Below are 25,292 nucleotides of genomic sequence, written 5' to 3' on the forward strand. Positions count from 1 at the left end.
GAAACGGCGATAAAAATTAGCAAAGCCCAAAAATTTCTGAAGGCTCTTCATGAATGTGGGCTGAATCCAATCATGAATGGCCTGAACCTTAACCGGATCCATCTCTATAGATGAGGGAGAAAAAATGAAGCCCAAAAAAGAAACCTTCTGCACTCCAAAGAGACTCTTAGACCCCTTCACAAACAAAGCATTATCACGAAGGATCTGAAATACCATCCTGACCTGTTTCACATGAGACTCCCAATCATCGGAAAAAATTAAGATGTCATCCAAATATACAATCATGAATTTATCAAGATAATTCCGGAAGATATCATGCATGAAGGACTGAAAAACAGATGGAGCATTAGAGAGCCCGAATGGCATCACAAGGTATTCAAAATGGCCTTCGGGCGTATTAAACACAGTTTTCCATTCGTCACCCTGCTTAATACGAACAAGATTATATGCCCTCCGAAGGTCAATTTTAGTAAACCAACTAGCCCCCTTAATCCTGGCAAACAAATCGGAAAGCAAAGGTAAAGGGTATTGAAACTTGACCGTGATCTTATTCAAGAGGCCATAATCAATACAGGGTCTCAAGGAGCCATCCTTCTTAGCAACAAAAAAAAATCCCGCTCCCAATGGTGAAGAAGATGGCCGAATATGCCCTTTCTCCAAAGACTCCTTAACATAACTCCGCATGGCGGTATGTTCCGGCACAGACAGGTTAAAAAGTCGGCCCTTAGAAAACTTACAGCCTGGAATCAAGTCAATAGCACAATCACAGTCCCTATGCGGTGGAAGGGAACTGGACTTGGGCTCATCGAATACATCCTGAAAATCAGACAAAAACTCTGGAACTTCAGAAGAGGAGGAAGAGGAGATTGACATCACAGGAACGTCATTATGAACCCCCTGACAACCCCAACTAGTCACAGACATAGACTTCCAATCCAACACAGGATTATGTATCTGCAACCATGGAAAACCCAGCACAATAGCATCATGCAAATTATGCAACACCAGAAAACGACAATCTTCCTGATGGGCTGGCGCCATGCACATGGTCACCTGTGTCCAAAACTGGGGTTTATTTTTAGCCAAAGGTGTAGCATCAATGCCCCTTAAAGGAATAGGGTTCTGCAAAGACTGCAAGGGGAAACCACAACGCCTGGCAAATTCAAAGTCCATTAAGTTCAAAGCGGCGCCTGAATCCACAAACGCCATGACAGAAAATGACAACAATGAGCAGATCAAGGTCACAGATAACAGAAATTTAGGTTGTACAGTTCCGATGGTAACTGAACTAGCGATTCTCTTTGTACGCTTTGGTCAGACTGAAATGACATGAGAAGCATCACCACAATAAAAACACAACCTATTCTGACGTCTGAATCCTTGTTGTTCCGTTCTAGACAGAATCCTATCACACTGCATAGGCTCAGGCATCTGCTCTGAGGACAACGCCACAGGGCGCACAGTTCTGCGCTCCCGCAAGCGCCGATCGATCTGAATGGCCAGAGACATAGAATCACTCAGACCAACAGGCGTGGGAAACCCCACCATAACATCTTTAACAGATTCAGAAAGACCCTTTCTGAAAATTGCCGCCAAAGCATCCTCATTCCATTTAGTCAGCACAGACCATTTTCTAAATTTCTGACAATACAATTCTGCCGCTTCTTGACCCTGAGACAGGGCCAACAAGGTCTTCTCCGCTTGATCCACAGAATTTGGTTCATCATATAATAATCCTAGAGCCTGAAAAAAGGCATCTACATTAAGCAAGGCCGGATTCCCAGATTCCAGGGAAAATGCCCAATCCTAAGGGTCGCCACGCAGCAGGGAGATGACAATTTTAATCTGCTGAATGGGATCACCAGAGGAGGCTTCAGAGCAAAAAACAGTTTACAGTTGTTTTTAAAACTCAAAAATTTGGACCTGTCCCCAAAAAACAAATCAGGAGTAGGAATCCTAGGCTCTAAAAGCGGAGTCTGAGCAATATAATCAGAAATACCCTGTACCCTAGCAGCAAGCTGGTCTACACGAAAAACTAATCCCTGAACATCCATGCTAGCACAAGACTCCTCAGTCACCCAGAGGAAAAGAGGGAAGAAAAGACAAAGCAGACTACAGAAAAAAAAGGCTCTTTCTTCCCTTCTTCTGAGATGCATTTAACTCATTGTTGGCCAGTTGTACTGTTATGATCTGGTAACCTTGGAGCCGCATGAGAGACTTTCTCAGGAGTAGGTGGTACCTGTACTGACCGCAAACCCTAAACTAACACCGCAACTAGAAGTAGCCGTGGGATGTACCTAACACGTCCTAGACATCTCGACACAGCCGGAAGACTAAATACCCCTACAGATGGAAATTGGAATTCTATCTTGCCTCAGAGCAGAACCCCAAAGGATAGGCTGCTCCCCACAAATATTGACTGTGAGTATAAGAGGAAAGACACACGCAGGCAGAAAAACAGGATTTAGCAAAAGAGGCACTTCTAGCTAAATAGAAAAGGATAGGACAGAATTCTAAGCGGTCAGTATTAAAATCCTAAAAATATCCACAGCAGATAATACAAATATACTACATCTAACTAAAGACATAGAAAGTATATCTGCATCTCCTGAGAATCCAGCATGACTGAAAAATCCAAACAAATTCTAAGCTGGACAAAAACACAATGAATTGCACTGAATTGCAAAGCACACTGCATGTGTGCACAGAGACAAAAAACCAGACACTTATCTTAGCTGAATTGGGAGCAGGGCATAAGGAGCCAGAGAGAGAAGCAATCCCTCCAAGTACAATGGACAACTGGCATGGACTCATGGATCCTGCACACCTAAATACCTAATAGAGCTGCAATCAGCAGAAACACCTGCCCGGATTACAACCCCAAGACAACTGCACTACCACCAACAACCACCGGAGGGGGCCCAAGAGCAGAATTCACAACACTCTGGGGTGATGTTATGCAGCCGGATGGTATAACTTCCCACAGGTGAAGTAGGTCCTCAGGGCTCAAGATGTATTTGGCAGGGATGGTGAATGCCGCAAATAATTGGAGGACACAGGGTTGCAGTCTTTACCTGGTTGTCAGGACTCTGAACATTTTTTACCTTTTGTGCATTACTGCCCTTTTCCAAGATGGCGTCTTTGGTCTCTTGTGCACTGTGTCTTCCTGCTATAAAACTCCACCCCAGCCTTCAGTCTGTGCTACAGTATTCTGCCTTGCATCCAGCTCCTGACCTCTGATTACTCCCTGGCTATATACCTGCTCCTGTGAACCTGTGTGGTGATCCTGCTACTCTGCTTTGAGTTCCTGCTGCATACACCAGTTTCCAGTAATCCTCCTTCATCTGCTGCTCGTGTTTACTTCCATCTGCATTTGCTGGACATGTAAGCTGTTTCTGCTCTGCAAAAACCTGAGATTATTAACCAGGCCTCCCTGGTTGAGCTAAGATATGATTTGAACTGCCTTATAAGCTTATCTATCTGTGTTTGGACTAAGACAAGGATTTATTCTTGTCAAGTCTCCTCAAGAATAACTGTGCTTCATAGACTTTCTCCTTGATTGCATTTTCCTCTGAAGTTTCCTATAGACTGCTAAGCTGCGTTTAACATTTACACCAAGTGTTGTGGACTTGAGTTTCTCTCTGCACCTGTTTGAATCACTGTGTGATAATATAGACTTTACCACTTATAAAACTGTGTCCTGTAGTTGTCTTGTTCCACGCAAAGAGTCTCCTGAATTATCCCCTATAATTATTACACTGGTTTACTGAGATGGTATTCAGCCTCAGTCCAGGGTACCGGTAACAGGTGTAGCTGGAGTCCAGGCAGCCTGAAGACAGATGGAAATCCCCTTGACAGGTCAGTTTGGGAGCCTTCAACTATGCGCTGGTTTGTGGTCCCTTGCTGCCTGTAGCTCTCTAACAAGGCCCTCTTTCTTCCCTGTCCAGGGACAGTACCTGCAAGGTAGGCATCTTGAGCAGTCTCTTTTGGGTCTCTGTTCATGGTGACTCTGGACTCTGATTGCTGCTGTACCTCAGGTATTATGTGGGCAAGACCCTTTTAGTTTCCTGCCCTCCGGTTCTGCCGTGGGGCTTGCAGTCCCCTTCAGCCTCGGGCTCTCGGTACCCGGTTTCTGCGCTCAGCTTAGAGAGGCCCAGTAGCAGTTTTTCTCTAGCTCCTAAGTACCTCTGTGCTCCTTCATTGTCTGCTACCAACTGTCAACTGTCTGTTTGCCTGCCTAGCAACTGCCTAGCAACTGACTCATCCTCCCGACCAGAGAGAGCAGCTCCCCTCAAGTCGGGTATAGAGCTCCCCTTCTGGCCTGGAGTCAGAATGTGTTGCATGTAAGGTTACCTGCCAAAGGGATCCCTCCTGTCTCTAGGCATGGCATTACCCTCCCCGAGAGGAAGGCAATACCACTGTGGTACCTGAACTCCTGGGGTGCCACATTTACATCAACAGGCCACCATCAGTACTTGACTATGTTACAAGAAACATCATCAGTAAAGTACGTCACCAGAACATCCATCAGTACATAAATATGGAACGCCTGCCAGGGCCGTGGGGGACTCGGCATGTGTCATGTGGATGTGTCATGGTGGCGGTGACCCGGTCCGTGGCCCTGGGCACCCAAGTGAAAGGGACGGTCTTAAAGGGATTTGAATAAAGAAATAGGAAATGTTTGTGACGCCATCTGTGGTACTCGGTCAGGAGTGACCGACGCTGCTTAAAGGGGTCCTCTGGGGGTGATAGTACTGCAGCAAAGATGGTATAAATTCCCACAGGTGAAGCTGGGTCCCCAGGGCTCCTGGTGTGTTTGGGCAAAGATGGTGTGGTGCCTGAAATAAATGGAGGACACAGGGCTGCACAGGGTCTCTTTATCTTGTTTGCTGTTGGTAGGCAGTCTCAGTCCAGGGTAACGGCAACAGGTGACGGTGGAGTCCAGTGTTGTGGATTCTGTTTGTGGGCTCCCTCTGGTGGTTACTGCTGGTACTGGGTGACTTTGGTGGGTTGCGGCCTTTGGTTTCCACCTGTCCATCAGTGGCTGGGTGTTTCCTATTTTACCTGGCCTTTCTGTCATTTCCCTTGCCGGCTATCAATGTATTCAGATGTGCTCTGTTTGGTTCCTGCCTACCTGCTCCCAGATCTTTCAGGATAAGCTAAGTGCTGATTTTCAGTTGTTTGGTTTTTTGTCCAGCTTGCTTATTATGTCTCTATGCTAGCTGGTAGCTCTAGTGGACTGAGGTTCTCCCCATGTGCCATGAGTTGGCACATGGGTTCTTGTAATCTCAGGATGGTTTTTTTGATTAGGGTTTTTTGCTGACCGCTCAGTCCCCTTTTGTATCGTTCTGCTTTCTAGTTTACAGCGGGCCTCAATTTGCTAAAACTATATATATCATCTCTATGTGTGTGCCTTCCTCTCATTTCACCGTCAATACATGTGGGGGGCAACTATATCTTTTGGGGTTCATTCCGCTGGAGGCAAGTGAGGTCTTTATTTTCTCTGCAGTGCTAGTTAGCTCTTAGGCTGGTGCGTGGCGTCTAGAACCAACGTAGGCACGCTCCCTGGCTATCTCTAGTTGCGTTTGTCAGGCGTAGGGCAGCGGTCAGCCCAGGTTCCATCACCCTAGAGCTCGTCCGTAATATACAGGTCCTTCTCAAAAAATTAGCATATAGTGTTAAATTTCATTATTTACCATAATGTAATGATTACAATTAAACTTTCATATATTATAGATTCATTATCCACCAACTGAAATTTGTCAGGTCTTTTATTGTTTTAATACTGATGATTTTGGCCTACAACTCCTGATAACCCAAAAAACCTGTCTCAATAAATTAGCATATTTCAACCGTCCAATCAAATAAAAGTGTTTTTTAATAACAAACAAAAAAAACATCAAATAATAATGTTCAGTTATGTACTCAATACTTGGTCGGGAATCCTTTGGCAGAAATGACTGCTTCAATGCGGCGTGGCATGGAGGCAATCAGCCTGTGACACTGCTGAGATGTTATGGAGGCCCAGGATGCTTCAATAGCGGCCTTAAGCTCATCCAGAGTGTTGGGTCTTGCGTCTCTCAACTTTCTCTTCACAATATCCCACAGATTCTCTATGGGGTTCAGGTCAGGAGAGTTGGCAGGCCAATTGAGCACAGTAATACCATGGTCAGTAAACCATTTACCAGTGGTTTCGGCACTGTGAGCAGGTGCCAGGAAGCATGAAGTGCTCCAAAATCTCCTGATAGCTAGCTGCATTGACCCTGCCCTTGATGAAACACAGTGGACCAACACCAGCAGCTGACATGGCACCCCACACCATCACTGACTGGGTACTTGACACTGGACTTCAGGCATTTTGGCATTTCCTTCTCCCCAGTCTTCCTCCAGACTCTGGCACCTTGATTTCCGAATGACATGCAAAATTTGCTTTCATCAGAAAAAAGTACTTGGGACCACTTAGCAACAGTCCAGTGCTGCTTCTCTGTAGCCCAGGTCAGGCGCTTCTGCCGCTGTTTATGGTTCAAAAGTGGCTTTACCTGGGGAATGCGGCACCTGTAGCCCATTTCCTGCACACGCCTGTGCACGGTGGCTCTGGATGTTTCCACACCAGACTCAGTCCACTGCTTCCTCAGGTTCCCCAAGGTCTGGAATCGGTCCTTCTCCACAATCTTCCTCAGGGTCCAGTCACCTCTTCTCGTTGTACAGCGTTTTCTGCCACATTGTTTCCTTCCAACAGACTTACCATTGAGGTGCCTTGATACAGCACTCTGGGAACAGCCTATTTGTTGAGAAATTTCTTTCTGGGTCTTACCCTCTTGTTTGAGGGTGTCAATGATGGCCTTCTTGACATCTGTCAGGTCGCTAGTCTTACCCATGATGGGGGTTTTGAGTAATGAACCAGGCAGGGAGTTTTTAAAAGCCTCAGGTATCTTTTGCATGTGTTTAGAGTTAATTAGTTGATTCAGAAGATTAGGGTCATAGGTCGTTTAGAGAACCTTTTCTTGATATGCTAATTTATTGAGACAGGTTTTTTTGGTTATCAGGAGTTGTATGCCAAAATCATCAGTATTAAAACAATAAAAGACCTGATAAATTTCAGTTGGTGGATAATGAATCTATAATATATGAAAGTTTAATTGTAATCATTACATTATGGTAAATAATGAAATTTAACACTATATGCTAATTTTTTGAGAAGGACCTGTATTTGTACTTTGCTTGTCCTGTGCTATCCCTAGCCATTGGGATTCATGACAGTATAGCCGGCCCACAAAGTGTTAATTGTTTGGGCTGAAGCAGGAGAAAGAGAAGTGTTTAAGGGAAATTTTTTTTTTTTTTTTTTTCCCTTCAGAGTTTTGCTGCCTAGCCCTTAATTGCTGTCTAGCTGCTTCTTACCTCCTCTTAACCCTTGAATGGCTCTGATCTTAGCTGTTTAACATGGATGTCCAGAGTTTGGCTTCCAGCCTGAGTAATCTCGCGGCAAAAGTTCAAAACATACAGGATTTTGTTGTTCACACTCCCATGTCTGAACCTAGAATTCCTATTCCAGAGTTCTTTTCTGGAGATAGATCTACCTTCCTGAATTTCAGGAACAATTGTAAATTGTTTCTTTCTTTGAAATCTCGCTCCTCTGGAGACCCTGCTCAACAGGTCAAGATTGTAATATCTTTCCTGCGGGGCGACCCTCAGAATAGGGCATTTGCATTGGCACCAGGGGATCCTGCATTGCTCAGTGTGGATGCGTTTTTTCTGGCATTGGGATTGCTCTATGAGGAACCTAACCTGGAGATTCAGGCTGAAAAGGCTTTATTAGCCCTCTCTCAGGGGCATGATGAAGCGGAGATATATTGTCAGAAGTTTCGGAAATGGTCGGTGCTTACTCAGTGGAATGAGTGCGCCCTGGCTGCAAACTTCAGAAATGGTCTTTCTGAGGCCATTAAGGATGTTATGGTGGGGTTCCCTACGCCTACAGGTCTGAATGAGTCTATGGCTATGGCCATTCAGATTGATCGGCGTTTACGGGAGCGCAAACCCGTGCACCAGTTGACGGTGTCTTCTGAACAGGCACCTGAGACTATGCAATGTGATAGAATTCAGTCCAGAAGTGAACGGCAAAATTATAGGCGGAAAAATGGATTGTGTTTCTATTGTGGTGATTCAGCTCATGTTATATCAGCATGCTCTAAACGCACAAAAAGGGTTGATAAATCTTTTGCCATTGGTACTCTGCAGCCTAAGTTCATTTTGTCTGTGACTCTGATTTTTTCACTGTCTTCCATTTCCGTCGATGCCTATGTGGATTCGGGCGCTGCCCTGAGTCTTATGGATTGGTCATTTGCTAAACGCTGCGGTTTTAGTCTGGAACCTCTGGAAGTTCCTATTCCTCTGAAGGGAATTGACTCTACACCATTGGCTATGAATAAACCGCAGTATTGGACACAAGTGACCATGCGCATGACTCCCGTTCATCAGGAGGTGATTCGCTTCCTTGTACTTTATAATTTACATGATGTACTAGTGCTTGGTCTGCCATGGTTACAAACTCATAATCCTGTCCTGGACTGGAAAACAATGTCTGTGTTAAGCTGGGGATGTCAGGGGGTTCATGATGATGCACCTCCGATTTCAATCGCTTCATCTACTCCTTCTGAGATCCCTGCGTTTTTGTCTGACTATAGGGATGTTTTTGAGGAGCCTAAGCTCAATTCGCTCCCTCCGCATAGAGATTGTGACTGTGCTATAGAATTGATTCCTGGCAGTAAGTTCCCTAAGGGTCGTTTATTTAATCTGTCACTGCCAGAGCATACTGCTATGCGGAATTATATTAAGGAGTCCTTGGAAAAGGGACATATTCGTCCATCTTCGTCCCCTCTGGGAGCAGGGTTTTTTTTTGTTGCAAAAAAAGATGGTTCCCTGAGGCCTTGTATAGATTATCGCCTTCTGAATAAGATTACAGTCAAGTATCAGTATCCATTGCCATTATTGACTGATTTGTTTGCTCGCATTAAGGGGGCTAGGTGGTTCACTAAGATAGATCTTCGCGGTGCGTATAATCTGGTGTGGATAAAACAGGGTGATGAGTGGAAAACCGCATTTAATACGCCTGAGGGCCATTTTGAGTATTTGGTAATGCCTTTTGGACTCTCCAATGCTCCGTCAGTCTTTCAGTCCTTTATGCACAATATTTTCCGTGAATATCTGGATAAGTTTATGATTGTGTATTTGGATGATATTTTGGTGTTTTCTGATGACTGGGAGTCTCATGTTCTACAGGTCAGGAAGGTGTTTCAGGTTCTGCGGGCCAATTCTCTGTTTGTGAAGGGCTCAAAGTGTCTCTTCGGAGTCCAGAAGATTTCTTTTTGGGGTACATTTTTTCTCCTTCTACTATTGAGATGGATCCCGTCAAGGTTCAGGCGATTTGTGACTGGACACAACCTACATCTGTTAAGAGCCTTCAGAAGTTCTTGGGGTTTGCTAATTTTTATCGTCGGTTCATTGCTAATTTTTCCAGTATTGTCAAACCTTTGACTGATTTGACTAAAAAGGGTGCTGATGTTGCTGATTGGTCTCCTGCGGCCGTGGAGGCCTTTCAGGAACTTAAGCGCCGGTTTTCTTCTGCTCCTGTGTTGTGTCAACCAGATGTTTCACTTCCTTTTCAGGTTGAGGTTGATGCTTCCGAGATTGGAGCGGGGGCGGTTTTGTCACAGAGAAGTTCTAATGGCTTGGTGATGAAGCCATGTGCATTCTTCTCTAGAAAATTCTCGCCCGCCGAGCGCAATTATGATGTGGGTAATCGGGAGCTTTTGGCCATGAAGTGGGCATTTGAGGAGTGGCGTCATTGGCTTGAGGGTGCTAAACATCGTGTGGTGGTCTTGACTGATCACAAGAATCTCATTTACCTTGAGTCTGCCAGGCGTTTGAATCCTAGACAGGCTCGTTGGTCGTTATTTTTTTCTCGTTTCAATTTCGTGGTTTCATACCTGCCAGGTTCAAAGAATGTGAAGGCAGATGCTCTTTCCAGGAGTTTTGTGCCTGACTCTCCTGGAGACTCTGGGCCTACTGGTATCCTTAGGGATGGGGTAATATTGTCCGCCGTATCCCCAGACTTGCGACGTGCATTGCAGGAGTTTCAGGTGGATAAACCGGATCGTTGTCCACCAGAAAGACTGTTTGTTCCGGATGATTGGACCAGTAGAGTCATCTCCGAGGTCCATTCTTCTGTGTTGGCTGGTCATCCTGGAATATTTGGTACTAGAGACTTGGTGGCCAGGTCTTTTTGGTGGCCTTCCTTGTCTAGGGATGTGCGTACCTTTGTGCAGTCTTGTGAAGTGTGTGCTCGAGCTAAGCCTTGCTGTTCTCGGGCCAGTGGGTTGTTGTTATCCTTGCCCATCCCGAAGAGGCCTTGGACGCACATTTCCATGGATTTTATTTCTGATCTCCCGGTTTCACAGAAAATGTCCGTTATCTGGGTTGTGTGTGACCGCTTTTCTAAGATGGTTCATTTGGTGCCCTTGCCTAAGTTGCCTTCCTCCTCTGAGTTGGTCCCTTTATTTTTTCAGAACGTGGTTCGTTTGCATGGGATTCCGGAGAATATCGTTTCTGACAGGGGATCCCAGTTTGTGTCTAGATTTTGGCGGACGTTTTGTGCCAAGATGGGCATTGATTTGTCTTTCTCGTCTGCATTCCATCCTCAGACGAATGGCCAGACGGAGCGAACTAATCAGACCTTGGAAACTTATTTGAGGTGTTTTGTTTCTGCTGATCAAGATGACTGGGTTGCTTTTTTGCCACTGGCCGAATTTGCTCTTAATAATCGGGCTAGTTCGGCCACGTTGGTCTCTCCTTTTTTTTGTAATTCGGGGTTTCATCCTCGTTTTTCCTCTGGTCAGGTGGAGCCTTCGGATTGTCCTGGAGTGGACGTGGTGGTGGACAGGCTACATCAGATTTGGAATCAGGTGGTGGACAATTTGAAGTTATCTCAGGAGAAGACTCAGCAGTTTGCTAATCGCCGCGTGGGTCCCCGACTTCTTGTTGGGGATTTGGTGTGGTTGTCTTCTCGTTTTGTCCCTATGAAGGTCTCTTCTCCTAATTTCAAGCCTCGGTTCATCGGTCCTTATAGGATCTCGGAGATTCTTAACCCTGTATCTTTTCGTTTGGATCTCCCAGCATCGTTTGCTATTCATAATGTGTTCCATCGGTCGTTGTTGCGGAGGTATGAGGTGCCCGTTGTTCCTTCGGTTGAGCCTCCTGCTCCGGTGCTGGTGGAGGGAGAATTGGAGTATGTTGTTGAGAAGATCTTGGATTCTCGTGTTTCCAGACGCAAACTCCAGTATTTGGTTAAGTGGAAGGGTTATGGTCAGGAGGATAATTCCTGCGTGGTCGCCTCCGATGTTCATGCGACTGATTTGGTCCGCGCCTTCCATAGAGCTCACCCTGATCGCCCTGGGGGTTCTCGTGAGGGTTCGGTGACCCCTCCTCAAGGGGGGGGTACTGTTGTGGATTCTGTTTGTGGGCTCCCTCTGGTGGTTACTGCTGGTACTGGGTGACTTTGGTGGGTTGCGGCCTTTGGTTTCCACCTGTCCATCAGTGGCTGGGTGTTTCCTATTTTACCTGGCCTTTCTGTCATTTCCCTTGCCGGCTATCAATGTATTCAGATGTGCTCTGTTTGGTTCCTGCCTACCTGCTCCCAGATCTTTCAGGATAAGCTAAGTGCTGATTTTCAGTTGTTTGGTTTTTTGTCCAGCTTGCTTATTATGTCTCTATGCTAGCTGGTAGCTCTAGTGGACTGAGGTTCTCCCCATGTGCCATGAGTTGGCACATGGGTTCTTGTAATCTCAGGATGGTTTTTTTGATTAGGGTTTTTTGCTGACCGCTCAGTCCCCTTTTGTATCGTTCTGCTTTCTAGTTTACAGTGGGCCTCAATTTGCTAAAACTATATATATCATCTCTATGTGTGTGCCTTCCTCTCATTTCACCGTCAATACATGTAGGGGGCAACTATATCTTTTGGGGTTCATTCCGCTGGAGGCAAGTGAGGTCTTTATTTTCTCTGCAGTGCTAGTTAGCTCTTAGGCTGGTGCGTGGCGTCTAGAACCAACGTAGGCACGCTCCCTGGCTATCTCTAGTTGCGTTTGTCAGGCGTAGGGCAGCGGTCAGCCCAGGTTCCATCACCCTAGAGCTCGTCCGTAATATATTTGTACTTTGCTTGTCCTGTGCTATCCCTAGCCATTGGGATTCATGACAGTCCAGGCAGCCTGGAAACTAATTGAACCCCCTTTGTCAGGTCTGATTGGGAGCCTTCCACTATGTCCCTTGTTGCCTGCGGCTTCCCGACAAGGTCCTCTTTCTCTCCTGTCCTGGGATAGTACATGCATGGCAACTCGGGCAGTTTCCTTGGGGTCTCTTTCCACAGTGACTCCGGGCTCTGGATGTTGCTGTACCTCAGGTGCAATGTGGACAAGTCACTTCCAATTTCCTGACATCCTGTTCTGCCTTGGGACTTGTAGTTCTACACAGCCTCGGGCTCCCGATGCCCGGTTTCTGCGCTCTAGCTTAGAGGGAGCCCTCTCGCAGCTCTCCTCTAGCTCTTGACTTCTCCTGTGCTCCTCTGTTCTTTGTCTGCACCAGACTAACTAACTCCTCCTCCAGACCAGAATGTATATAGGGAAGCTCCCCAGAAACCAGGTTCAGAGCTCCCCCTTCTGGCCAGAAAGTCAGAAAGTGTTGCAAGTAAAATTACCTGTCAAAGGGATCATCCTCGTTTCCAAGCATGGCATTACCCTCCCCGAGAGGAAGGCAATACCACTGTGGTACCTGAACTCCTGGGGTGCCACAAATACATCACCTGAACAACAATAGGTACAAGAATTCATGACCAGAACCAACAATGCTTGAATAAAAGAACCAAGCTTAGTACATCAATCAATGATGACTGTTAGTAATCAATTATGAGAATTAGTCAGTACTACAAATAAGTATTTATATCCAGGTACCTTATATATTACATCATCTTTGGAGTCATCTCTTTCTTTTTATCTCAATCTTGTCTAGATGCCATGATGACTTTTCACATCCACAGCTGCTTTCTGCAAAACTCCCTCTTCTCCGGTCTTTTGCAGCACATCCCCACACAGAGCCCTTAAAAATAAGAGTGTTATTAAAATGCCCTCTGCATAAACATATCTGTCCATATTATGCCACTAAATAAGCCTATAATTGTACATGACCTCCAGACTCTCTACCATTATCACCTATAACCACCACACTATCCGCCCTTATGAACCACGACCTACACCATAGGTGTCACATCTCTAATTATCCATTACTCTTTCTATATCTCCACACTGTCCCCCTGCCATGTAACCTTTCTCCATAGTGCCTCCATTTCTTGATGTACCCTCTCCATATCCAATCCATGCCCCTTTTCACACTATGCCCTCATACTGCCCACCACGCTGACCTCTTCAAACTGTAACCACTCCGCACACTGTCCTCCTACACAGTATGATGGTCACTAGGGTTGAGCGACTTTTGCTTTTTTAGGATCGAGTTGGGTTTTGTGAAACCCGACCTTCTCGAAAGTCGGATCGCGTGAAATCGGCCGATTCTACTGTAAAGTCGGGTTCCGGACCGGAACACGAAACCCAATGCAAGTCAATGTGGATTATATTTTTTTCTCTCTCTCTCTCTCTCTCTCTCTCGCTCTCTCTCTCCCTCTCCCCTCCGTGCAAAGCATATGTTGTGTTTGACTGCGGAAATCACTGCAGCCCAAACGGTAATATGGCTCTATGACGCCGCAGAAACCAGACCGGAACCTATGTCATCACGCTGCCCACACTCCTTAATTGGCTGAAAAAATGGCGGGGAAGGCGTCATACAAAACGCGACTTTGGCGCCAAGATCGCCGACCACGTGGCCGATCCCATGCCGATCCACTTTATTGATCCCAAAGGAAATTATGGTATTACAGCACAGCAGCGTTAGGCTGGGTTCACATTGCGTTAATGCAGTCCGTTAGACAAACTGCGTTACACTGTGGCATAACACGGTGTAACGCAGTCCTTTAATGCTGCCATTAACCCCTATTATTGGGCGCATCGCCAATGCATGCCATAATCGGCATGCGTTAGCGATGTGCTGTCATTCAGTGACGGAGCCTCGGACGCGGGCTGAAGCATCTGAGGCTCCGTCACCGCTAGCACAGATGAATCATCTGCGCTAGTGGTATAGCATAACTCGATGGCATGTATGCTATAGCGTTAACACAGCAGAGATGACTGCTCCTATGCTTCTGTCCTGGGCGACGCACACAGCAATTGTATCCATGTCATTTGCATCTAGTAGATGCGAATGCAATTGAAAGCAGGGAGGGAACGATGGCCAGGATGCAGGTAGAAAGAGGTTTGAGCGGTGTCAGTGACTAATGTCGCTCTTTTCCATGCCTGTGGCCTAGCCGTCACAAAGATATCCGGCAACCATGAACATTCAGCAATTTTTTTCCAAAAGTGTTCCCCCCATAGGTAGGCATACGGTAGCGCCCTAGGCATGTGACTACCCTGCCTACCCCTTGTCCCAGTACTGGTAAACATGACCAACAATGAAGAAACTATATGGCTAGTTAATTTTACCTATAGGAAGCAAGGATTTACATTTAATCCTATAGACTCAACTGTACTTCAACTCTGACTCGGTTTTCAAGACCACAATTATCATTTTTATATCCTTAGGTAGATCAGATATGTTTATTTTCCTGACCTTAAAATTGAGGCATAAGGTGTCGTACATAGACCACATAAAAACAAATAAGGAATACTGCTCCTTTATCTATGCAAATGTCATCTGGCATCTGTATTGAGTGCAAGCCAAGGAACAAATTATATTGCATGCAGACAGGATTGTGTGGATGTGGCTTTATGAGCAAACAGACTGAAATAACACAAAGGAAGGAATTCCTTGTCTGAAGTTACTTTGTCATTTGTGAAGAACTTTTACCATAGTGTAAGGATATATGAGCAAGGAAAGAGAGAACGTTTTATGTATCAGGAGAATCAGCTCTGAAACATTTACATACTGAGGTACAATTGTACAATACTTGGGCTGGGCTTGCGCAAAACTATTTAGATCAAAGTAGAATTTATAATTAGAGTAGAGTGAACTTTTCAAGGTTCGATTTAGCTATGTTTGCCAAACTTCACGGTGTTCCCAAACATGTTTGCTGGATAGTTCACAAACATGGCCAAACATCATTCAGTTCAATGGGAGACAAAACCAAAACGCATAGACAACACCTTCAGGGTGTGTGAGGGGGGGGCAAAATTTGCCAAAACAGCTCAAATTAGGGGCAGATACCAAGTTTGGTGATTTATTCCTGTACTGATGGTGATTCCGATGCTGTATCTATGTACTGATGATGGTTCTGGTGCTGTCTTCCTGTACTGATTGTGGTTCTCATGCTTTTTGCATGTACTGATGATGATTCTGAGGTTATATTCTTTTTATGATCGTCATTCACGTGATGTATTCATGTACTGATGGTGGTTCTGATCCTTAGTAATGTATATATAGTAATCCTTAATTTGTCAGACTTCACAATAGAGTCAGTGTGCTGTCTGTTGCACACATGGATAGCACAAAAATATTTTTATTGCATGAACTCTTAGTAGAGCTAGCCCACAAACCACTTTTTGGCAACAATTGGCACACTGTAAGGTTTCTCTTACTGAGAGTGTTGGGGGACACTCACTTGACCGCGATATTCAAGCACACGGGCACGGGTTTATAAAACAAAGCAGTCCATGCGGTTTATTAAGCCTCATAAACCGGGTTATGCACAGTTCATAACATGAAACACAACAGGCACCAACTGGTGATATTTACTTGCAGCTTCAAACACTTCAGTGTACGGCTTTGCCTCACGGACACTAACACGCTGGTCCTCCCTTAACCAGTTCCCAAGGGAGACCACACAGTTCATAGAACTTCACAAGCACTACCGGCCTGTACGATACCTGACGGGAGCTCCGGCGCCACCTGCTGACTCCTCGCCAGTCCACCTCCGGGTAAGCTGCCTTACAGGGATCACCAACTTGCCTGGCCGGCACGCACTAGTCAGTCCAGACCTCACCGAAGGACTCCAGCTTCCCCAGACTCCGTTAACACTCTTCTGGGTAAGCTGCCTAACAGGGATCCCCGACTTGCCTGTCCGGCATACAGTAGTCAGTCCAGACCTCACCGAAGGATTGTAGCTTCCCCAGTTCCACTGTGCACTGCTCCGGGATCCGGTCCTCCTCCTAGGACCTCCCACGCCAGCAGGTGCTTTCCAGGAAGCCTCCTCCCAGGCTTCCAACACAGGAACACACCGAGCCCTCAGGAACTCCCTCAGGGATTTTGCACTTGGACCCTTCAGGTCCAAACACTGGAACCACACAGGAACATGTGACCCACACTCTGGTCACGTTATGTACCTGTAACCACACCCACAGTAATGGATCACATGGACTGGTCACGTGATCCTGACATCACTGCAGGTCAATTCTCACGGCCTCAATACAACTCCGTGCAGATCCCGGGGAGACCATGCAGCGCCCCCTATCTGTTACAGGGGTTACTGCATCACATATATCACAACACCAAATGGGGACTGTCAAGGTGCAACCTTGCGATCTTTCTTTGGGTCATGGCTGTGTTTTAAAATCATCAACCCTGGCAATGCCATTGCTGGGATGGTGATTGGAATAAAAATAGAAGCTCATCTTTTCATCAACAATGCAACTGAGTATACCTTTGTACAATAGCTAATCAGTTTCAGTAAGTTAACTGCTTTTTCTTGCTACAAAAGGAAGCGTGACCTGGGGGATCCCAAGCAGTGCTACAGAGGAGCAGCAGCAGATCTGTAGGTGAGTATTAATTTTACTTTTATATTTAGATGATGGTGGATCCTGTGTTACAGCAAAAGTCTGGGTAACCCTTTTAAATTCTTGTAAATGAAACACATTTTTATTCATTTAGATTTCATTAAATGTTATTTAAAAATAGGTTTTCTTAACCTGACACCCATTAAATGGATTTTCAGCAGGATTTCACCCCTCAAGCTAATTATTTGCTATATGTAAATAGCAACTCCAATAAAAGCAATACCTTAACATGGCCATCCTCCATTGCTGAGAAATGAGTGTTTTAATCGATATGCAAATGAGGCTGAATAGCTATGGTAGATCTGAAGCCTCTTTCACTTCAGCTCTAGTCCCTGAATAGCGCCGCCTCCTCCTGCTTGACTGAGAGCCTCTATGCTGTGTGATTTTAGGCAAAGGAGCCACCAGTTAAGCAATAGGAGGTGATGCTGCTTGAGGAAAAGAGCTGGAATGACAGATGCTTTACATCTACAGCCTCACTTGTATATAAGTTCAAACACTGATTTCTCAGTAACAGAGAAAGGGACTAACCATGTAAATGTATTATTCGACTTGCAAATTGGAAGCAGAGATTTCATAGAGCGAGCTCAAAAAGTTCTCTGCAATACACAATGTTGCACAATATAATTTTATTACTGCAGATAAATCAAAACACAAGTGTAACGCCATGTAGCAATGTAAGTCATCCAGCCTGTTACCTCTTTCCCACATGTTGTATTGCTGACCCTACTGTCAAGCATACTTTGATGAGAAGATGTGAGACGTTACATATTATTCCCCCCTGTGTATTAAATCAAACTAAAACATAACTTAACTGAAGAAAGGATGAGCAGCCATGTGTACAACTGCTGTTACTAGACTATATGTTGCTTGAGAACAAAATACTTTTATGCAAAGTGTTAAATGGGCTTTCCCCTTTAAGAAAACTTTTCTTTACAAGCAATTTATTGTAAAATAACAAACTGCTTTACTTACTCTTCCAGGGTCCGACATTGTGTTTCTACTGCTGCCTTGGTTTCCATCTTTTGGCTTCAGTTGGAACATCATGTCAACAGCGCTGTAACCAGTCACTGTGCTCAGCGGCTCATGTTGTCTTCAAGCATATAACCGCTGAGTTTAATGCAATGTCAAAATGACATCACTGCTACAGCCAAATAATGGAAACGGGTCTCTAACGGCGACACAGCACTGGACCCTTAGTAGACTTCAGGGGAGGAGTCCTGAGGAGAGAATTTGCATATTCCCAGTCCATTCTGGGATAAGTGAATAGTCTCCGCGAACTCAAAGAACACTGGATTTTGGCCATTGCAGTTGAAAGGAGGACATCGGTAATTTTGAAACGTTTTTCACCGCTTTAATATCTCTTTAACAGTAAGAAGATGGAAGAGGCCAGGAGCCATTTGGTGAGCTGCAATTCTTGCTACATGTTCACAGACGTACCAGTGGAAAAGCCAAACTTCACATGACAGAAATGCAAGCTTGTGTCCCTCTTGGAGAAAAAGTTGCAAAATCTAGAAGAGAGATTAGTATATTGAAAACCATTAAGGAAGGTGAAGCGTTCTCAGACAGAGCAGAATTATCTCTTCATGTTACAGAAAGAGAAGAAATTCGAAGTGCACCTGAAGAAACAGAGAAATGGAAGCGTGTGACCCAGAGAAGGAGGATCGGGAGGCAGTCAGCACCCATACTGCTCAGGAACCAGTACCAGGCTCTCACGCAGGAGAACAATGAAGATATACATCAAGATAAGACTTTACCCACAAAGAACAACCTTGTACGCCCTCAGAGGCCTCCTGGATAGAGAAAGAAAAATGTTGTGAAGAAGAAACGGAGAGTTGTTGCCATGGGGGATTCCCTGTTGAGAGGAACAGAGGCCGCTATCTGCAGACCGGATATAACCTCAAGAGAAATGTGCTGTCTCCCAGGTGCAAAAATTAAAGATGTGTCTGACAGGATATCAGGACGACCAGCCATTCCTGCTAATGCATATGGGGACAAATTACACCACAAGAAAGGTCCTGGAAACCATCTGCAGTGACTTTGAAAACTTAGGTAAGAAAGTGAAAGAACTGGGAGCGCAGGTGGTCTTCTCTTCCATCCTCCCAGTGGATGGCCATGGAGCAAGGAGGTGGAATAAGATTCTGCAGGTGAACAACTGGCTACGTCGATGGTGCCATCAGCAAGGATTTGGATTTCTAGATCACTGAGTGAATTACCTATACGATGGACTGCTTGCTAGAGATGGGGTGCACCTTACGAAGACTGGAAAACGTATTTGGAAGTCACCTTGCTACACTCATCAGGAGGGCTTTAAACTAGAACAATGTGGGAAGGGAAGCAAAAGGCCAGAAAAAGCCATACACCTGACAAATACTATTGAGAACTCTGCTATTAGAAGTGGAAAGGAAGAACAAAGACAAAAAAAACTAAATAATAAAAATATTGGAGGAAGAGAAACCAATAACAAACTAAAATGTTTCTATGCAAATGCACAAAGCATGGGCAACAAACAAGGAGAATTGGAACTACTAACACAGGAGAAGAAATATGATGTCATTGGAATCACTGAAACTTGGTGGGACGATACACATGATTGGAATACAAGACTAGGAGGATACAACTTATTTGCAAGAAACAGACTTGATAAACGAGGAGGAGGTGTCGCATTCTATGTTAGAAAAGCGTATATCTGTACAGAGATTGAAGCTTAAGAGACTGGGAGTTCTGTGGAAACTGTTTGGGTAAGAATACAATGAGAGAACAACGGAAAGGACACCATTGTAGGCATTTACTACAGGCCGCCTGTGCAAGCTGAAGATATGGATGAACTCGTTATGCATCAAATGGCCAAGTTCTCCAAAAAATATGATATAGTGGTCATGGGAGATTTCAATTATCCAGGCATTTGTTGGGAATCTCTCTCAGGTAAAACTAACAGGTCAAGCAAATTCTTATCCTCTCTTGCTGACAACTTTATCTTCCAAAAGGTAGAGGAGAAAACAAAAAACAAGGGGATCTGCTACCTTGGATCTAATCCTTATAAACAGGGAGGAAATGGTTGAGGAGGTAAGAGTTGCTGGGACCCTAGGGGGTAGTGACCATGCTATTTTAGAATTTTGGATAACTAGAGGAGGAAGACCTGTGAAGACTCAGACTTAAAGGGAACCTGTCACCCCGTTTTTTCAAGATGAGATAAAAATAGCGTTAAACAGGGGCAGAGCTGTGCTTTACATTAGTGTATTTTTTGTGCCTTTATTCCCCACCTATGCTGCCAAAATACCTTTGTAAAGTCGCCATTTTGGGCTGTCACTCACGCTGGTCTGGTCATATGGGCGTGGTGACATCGCTGTTTCTCCCCCAGATCTTGCTCAGCTTTCCGTTGGTGGCGTAGTGGTGTGCGCATGCCCAACAGGCGAATCCACTGCGCAGCTGAAGGAAAAGAGCGCGATCTGCGCTATTCAGCGGTTTATTGGTGGGCGCGGCCATCTTCCTGAGGCCGCGCGTGCGCAGATGGTAGTGCTCGGCTTCCCGGGGCTTCAGAAAAATGGCCGCCGCGATCTCCATCTGCGCACGTGCGGCATCCCGCGGCCATTTTCCTGAAGCCCCGGGAAGCCGAGCACTACCATCTGCGCACGCGCAGCCTCAGGAAGATGGCCGCGCCCACTGATAAACCGCTGAATAGCGCAGATCGCGCTCTTTTCCTTCAGCTGCGCAGTGGATTCGCCTGTTGGGCATGCGCACACCACTACGCCAGCAACAGAAAGCTGAGCAAGATCTGGGGGAGAAACAGCGATGTCACCACGCCCATATGACCAGACCAGCGTGAGTGACAGCCCAAAATGGCAACTTTACAAAGGTATTTCGGCAGCATAGGTGGGGAATAAAGGTACAAAAAATACACTAATGTAAAGCACAGCTCTGCCCCTATTTAACGCTATTTTTATCTCATCTTGAAAAAACGGGGTGACAGGTTCCCTTTAAAGGTTAGATTTCAGAAAGGCAAATTTTAAGGGACTCAGAAAGAGAATTGGAGGGATCCAATGGCTGGATATCCTTAAGGACAAAAATGTCCAGGAAGGTTGGGAAATCTTGAAAAATGAGATTCTCAAAGTACAATCGTTAACAATTTCAAAAAGAGGGAAGAATGCAAAGCATTTAAGGAAGCCAGGATTGATGAACACAGAACTTAAACACATGCTAAAAAGGAAGAAAAAAATGTTTATTAAATAGAAAGAGGGAGGCATATCTAAAGAAGAATATAATGCTGTCTGCAGAACCTGCAGGGCATGAATCAGATTACTATAGCTGACAATGAATTAAGGCTTGCAAGAGACGTCAAAAGCAGTAAAAAAGGATTTGGGGTATATGTCAAAAGTAAAAGAAAAGTCAAAGATGCTACAGGATTTTTACAGGATGAAAATGATGAAATGGTAACAAAGGATGTTGAGAAGGCCGAACTTTTAAATTCCTATTTTGCATCTGTTTTCTCTCAGAAAGGAAATGTAGCATCAACTGATCTCCACTGTCTTATTAAAGGAGTAGAAGAATCCAGGATATCTATAAACAGAACTATAGAGAGGAAACATTTAGCTAACATAAATGAATTCAAGTCTCCAGGTCCAGATGAATTACACCCCAGAATACTGAAGGATATAGCAGAAGAAATTTTTGAACCACTCTCCATAATCTTTGAAAATTCTTGGAGAACAGGAGAAGTCCCAGAAGACTGGAGAAGAGCAAATGTCATTCCTATGTTCAAAAAAGGGAAGAAGGTGGACCCAGGGAACTATAGGCCGCTGAGTCTGACTTCCATACCAGGAAAGATCTTTGAACAAATTATTAAACAACATATACGTAAGTACCTGGATAAGAATGAAGTGATTAACCAGAGTCAGCATGGGTTTGTAACTAATAAGTCATGTCAGACTAACTTAATTTCCTTCTATGACAGAATCACTGACTGGTTGGATCAGGGAAATACTGTAGATATAGTATATCTTGACTTCAGCAAAGCAGTTGACAAAGTATCTCATACCATCCTTATTGAAAAAATGACTAAGTATGGAATGGACAAGGCAACTGTTAGGTGGATTCATAACTGGCTTAGTGATCGGACCCAAAGAGTGGTCGTAAATGGCTGCACATCCAGTTGGAAGAATGTCTCAAGTGGGCTACCACAGGCTTCTGTCCTGGGCCCTGTATTGTTCAACATCTTTATCAATGATTTAGATGAAGAAATTGAGGGTACACTATTTAAATTTGCTGATGACACAAAGCTAGGAGGGATAGCTAATACTACAGAAGAGAGCGAGGATTCAAAAAGATATAAATAAACTGGAGCAGTGGGCAGCAACTAACAGAATGGTTTTTAACAAGGAAAAATGCTAAGTACTACATCTGGGCAATAAAAATGAAAAAAGCATTTACAGACTGGGAGGCATAGGGCTAAGCAACAGCACATGTGAAAAAGACTTGGGTACATTAATAGATCATAAACTGAACATGAGTCAACAGTGTGATGCAGCAGCAAGAAAGGCAAATGCAATTTTGGGATGTATTAACAGTAGCATACAGTCTAGATCACGCGAAGTCATTATTGCCCTCTACTCCTCTTGGGTCAGACCTCACCTGGAATACTGTGTCCAGTTTTGGGCACCACATTTTAAAAAAGACATCAACAAACTGGAGCAAGTTCACAGAAGAGCGACCAGAATGGTGACATGTCTGCAAACCATGTCCTATGAGGAATGGTTGCAGGATTTGGAAATGTTTAGCTTGCAGAAAAGAAGACTGAGAGGAGACTTAATAGCTGTCTACAAATATCTCAAAGGCTGTCACACTGTAGAAGGATCATCTTTATTCTCATTTGCACAAGGAAAGACTAGAAGCAATGGGATGAAACTGAATGGGAAGAGACATAGATTAGATATTAGAAAAAACTTTTTGACAGTGAGGGTGATCAATGAGTGGAGCAGGCTGCCACGAGGGGTGGTGAGTTCTCCTTCCATGGAAGTTTTCAAACAGAGGCTGGACAGACATCTGTCTGCGATAATTTAGTGAATCCTGCTTTGAGCAGGGGGCTGGACCAGATGACCCAGGAGGTCCCTTCCAACTCTATTATTCTATGATTCTATGATTCTAATACACAGTTTGTTTTTTTTAGCAACAAACTGTATGTATAGGGAACATTTTTCTGAAAGGGAACAAATCCTTTAAGGAAATGATAAAGAAAACGTGTCATCACCAAATAACTTTTTGGCTTGATTACATTTTTTAGGTATATAAATTTTTAGGAATTTTCATATGAGTAACATGTCTGTCGATACTGTGATTTCCTTACCTCCACAACTTTTCCTTCCTGGTGTTGCAATTTCAATGTTGAGTGTATCATAGCATGATACGGTATTGCTAAATACTACTATTTTAAGTTTTTTACTTTTCCATTAATCCCATAGCTCTTTACATACATTATCATTACTGTCCCCATTGGGGCTCACAATTTAAATTCCCTATCAATATGTCTTTGGAGTGTAGGAGGAAACCCACGCAAACACGGGGAGAACATACAAACTCCTTGCAGATGTTGTCCTTTTTTGGGATTTGAACCCAGGACCCCAGTGCTGCAAAGCAACAGTGCTGACCACTGAGCCAACATGTTGCCACAATACATAGATCTGTCAAATTTGTAATTCATATTTAATAAATATACAATATACTGTTAATCTCCTTTGCTGTATCACCAGCATAATCTCATACATCATTTGTACCATTATCAGGTATCGTCCATACTGTACCTTCCCCTTCTATTCTGTTAGTTGACGGCCAGTCCAGCTATAGCCAAACACTCAATCCATACTGTACTTGGGGGCGTCTCTATTTCTTCTTCTATTCATTCCTTATTGTTTGGAGTCAGCAAACATTTACATCAATAATGCAACACTTACAATGGAAGCAGTTGTGCATGTAGCCATGGACAAAGCTTATTTTGACATTGAAGTTATATCACTTCAACACATTGACAGTTTGTCTCCATATTTCATGTATCAAGTTATTTTTCCCAGATTTACAAAGGAAACCAGTGTAAAATGATCTTTCAGTGATTTAGGCATCATAAAATACCTTGGAGACAGAACCAGTACACTAGTACAGATACTATACGCACTCTATGACATTGATATTTAGTGATATAGGACATGAAGGACATTTATTGCACTCAAGGTAAGAAACTTTGTTACTACCATTGTGAAAAATATTTAGGCTTAGGCTCTGTACACATCTGTCAGAAGATGTAATCAGTAGGGTTGAGCGACTTTTATTTTTATAGGATCGGGTCGGGTTTCACGAAACCCGACTTTCTCAAAAGTCGGGTCGAGTGAAATCGGCCGATCCTATAAAAAAGTCGGGGTCGGGGTCGGCCGAAACACGAAACCCAATGCAGTGCAATGGGATGCTATGGTTCCCAGGGTCTGAAGGAGAGGAAACTCTCCTTCTGGCCCTGTGATCCATATTTAAGTGTAAAATAAAGAATTAAAATAAAAAATATTGATATACTCAGCCTCTGACGCGCCCTGGTAGTAATTGGCATCTTCCGTTCCTAAGAATGGCGCTTGAAAGACCTTTCGATGATGTCACGGCTTGTGATTGGTCGCGGCGGCCCACGTGACCACTCAGCGACCAATCACAAGCCGTGACGTAATTCTCATGTCCTAAATTCCTAGAATGAGGAATTTAAGGACCTGAGAATTACGTCACGGCTTGTGATTGGTCGCTGAGCGGTCACGTGGGCCGCCACGACCAATCACAAGCCGTGACGTCATCGAAAGGTCTTTCAAGTGCCATTCTTAGGAACGGAAGATGCCGGTTACCAGCGGCGATGTCCAGGCTGCGTCGGAGAGGTGAGTATATCAATATTTTTTATTTTAATTCTTTATTTTACACTTAAATGTGGATTCCGATACCGATTTCCGATATCGCAAACATATCGGAACTCGGTATCGGAATTCCGATACCAGATTCAGAAGATCGCCGACCTCATGGCCGACCCCACACAGGGGTCGGGTCGGGTTTCATGAAACCCGACTTTGCCAAAAGTCGGCGACTTCTGAAAATGGCCGACCCGTTTCGCTCAACCCTAGTAATCAGTCTCCACTGCAGTTTCCATCAGGTTTGACAGTTAATTATTCTCCCTGTTAAAACTATGGAAACCACAATAATTCCATTGTTAGTCAACAAGGGTCTATTTCATTCCATTGTGTGATAAATATGTATTATGGTTTACTTTGCATGAACCATTATAGAAACCATGATGCAAGTGTGAAGAGAGGTTAATTGCTTAAACTATGGTGATAAAATAGTGGGTCCTGCAAACTCAAGACATGG

General features: G+C 44.5%; 1 long non-coding RNA gene across 1 annotated transcript in view; it reads right to left on the reverse strand.

The window, feature by feature from the left end:
• The window catches only part of LOC143786028 (uncharacterized), a 213,503-nt gene extending 189,748 nt beyond the window's left edge, over positions 1-23,755 (reverse strand). Inside the window, exons 1-2 of the long non-coding RNA XR_013218210.1 lie at positions 23,708-23,755; positions 12,996-13,140 (exon numbers count right to left, since the gene is read on the reverse strand). This is a non-coding gene — a long non-coding RNA (uncharacterized LOC143786028). The remainder of the gene's footprint in view (positions 1-12,995; positions 13,141-23,707) is intronic.
• Between the last annotated feature and the right edge of the window lie 1,537 nt (positions 23,756-25,292).

This window comes from Ranitomeya variabilis, chromosome 7, assembly GCF_051348905.1.
Source record: "Ranitomeya variabilis isolate aRanVar5 chromosome 7, aRanVar5.hap1, whole genome shotgun sequence".
Lineage (NCBI taxonomy): Eukaryota > Metazoa > Chordata > Amphibia > Anura > Dendrobatidae > Ranitomeya > Ranitomeya variabilis.